The sequence below is a fragment of the Pteropus medius genome, unplaced genomic scaffold, assembly GCF_902729225.1.
Source record: "Pteropus medius unplaced genomic scaffold, Ma_sr-lr_union100, whole genome shotgun sequence".
Classification (NCBI taxonomy): Eukaryota; Metazoa; Chordata; class Mammalia; order Chiroptera; family Pteropodidae; genus Pteropus; species Pteropus medius.
In genome coordinates this window covers 949617-951116 of record NW_024342466.1, presented here as the reverse complement: position 1 = coordinate 951116, position 1500 = coordinate 949617, and the positions used below count along the sequence as shown (strand labels likewise).

Below are 1500 nucleotides of genomic sequence, written 5' to 3'. Positions count from 1 at the left end.
AGACACGGAGTTTGGGAAACGCGGCCGTCAAAGGGGCGATCACCCCCAGCTCCCCGATAGCGAGGTAGTGTTAGCCATGCTCGCGATTTTATTTATTTTTATTATTTTATTATTTTATTGTATTTCTTAGGTGAGGCAACCCTTGGTTGACCTCACAGCTTGCAAGGACCTTGTCAGTTTACAATCCCTTATTTTTAAATTTTTTTACGCCTACAGCAGCTGGTCTTCCTAGGTGGTCTCCCATCCAAGTACTCACCAGGCCTGACCCTGCTTAGCTTCCGAGATCAGACCGGATTGGGCTTGTTTAGGATGGCGTGGCCGTAGACGATGCTCGTGATTTTAGCTTTCTAGTAGCCACAGTGAAAAATAAAACTGAGCAGGTGAAATTAATTTTGATAATATATTTATTACATATTATAATATAACAAAATTATCACGTATTACAAAATATCTATTAATATACATATTTATGTTGCACATTACATATGTAACTTTTTACATCAAAAATGTTACCGTTTCAAGGTGCAGTGGATATGAAGGTATTTACAGTTACATTCTTTTGTGCCTTCGGCTCTTGTACTAGCTGCTTTCCAAGGGAGCCACGGCCCTGTGGGATGAGTGGCCGCCACGCTGGACCATGTGGCTCAGTCCAGCCCTGTCCAGCGCAGGCCCTGCAGCCCACACCACAGCGACCAGAGGCCACGCGGACTGAGCGAGACCCCCGCAGAGGCGCGGCGGTGGGGGCTGGGCGCCAGCCAGGGCTCACGCTGCCTTGGTCTCTGCCACCCTGCTCACCCATCTGCCCAGTCCCTGCCAGGATCTGGGAACTCCGCCCCGAGCCTGCTGGAACCAGGCACGTTTTTCTTCAACTGATGGGGCGAGGCCCACCCGCATTGCGGCAGGCCCTCTATCTGCTCTCCTCAAAGCCCATCAGTTTAAATGTACATCTCACCCCACATCCCTGAGAGAAACATCCAGAGGAATGTTTGACCACATATCTGGGCACGCCACGGCCCAGCCAAGTCGGCACCGAATTAACCATCACACCGCGTAACCTGGCACGTCACGAGAGGGGCTTTTCAGACAGTGTCGTGTTTAATCTGCTCTGTGTCTTGGACGGTGTCATAGTCAAATAAACGCTCTGAAAGTGGCTCCCTGTGGAACCTCCTTACGACGTCCCTTGGGAAAACCAAGGCCATGGAAAATACGTTCATTAAGTAAAGCTCGCGGAGACACGTCTCTGGTCACGTCTCTGGTCACGTTATTTCCTACGGCCGGCAAAACCAAGATACAAAACCCAAATGCACAAGACCCACAAGGCTGAAAAAAGATCCGCCGGTCCCCGGGCGCAGGGTCTGCCCCTCGGCGTCTGCACGACGAGACTGAGGCGCCGCAGAGGCAGCAGGACGGACGCGGACGGAGTCGTCCCGGGCAGAGGCCGCTTCCGCTTTCGCGATGTCATCCGTGGCTCAGGGAGGAGGAGCCGCCACAGGGAGCGAC

The 1500-nt window shown here is 52.3% G+C and overlaps 1 pseudogene; it reads right to left on the bottom strand.

Annotated features, from left to right (window-relative positions):
- Nucleotides 1-207: 207 nt before the first annotated feature.
- On the bottom strand, nucleotides 208-326 carry LOC120601875 (uncharacterized; annotated as a pseudogene).
- Nucleotides 327-1500: the final 1174 nt, after the last annotated feature.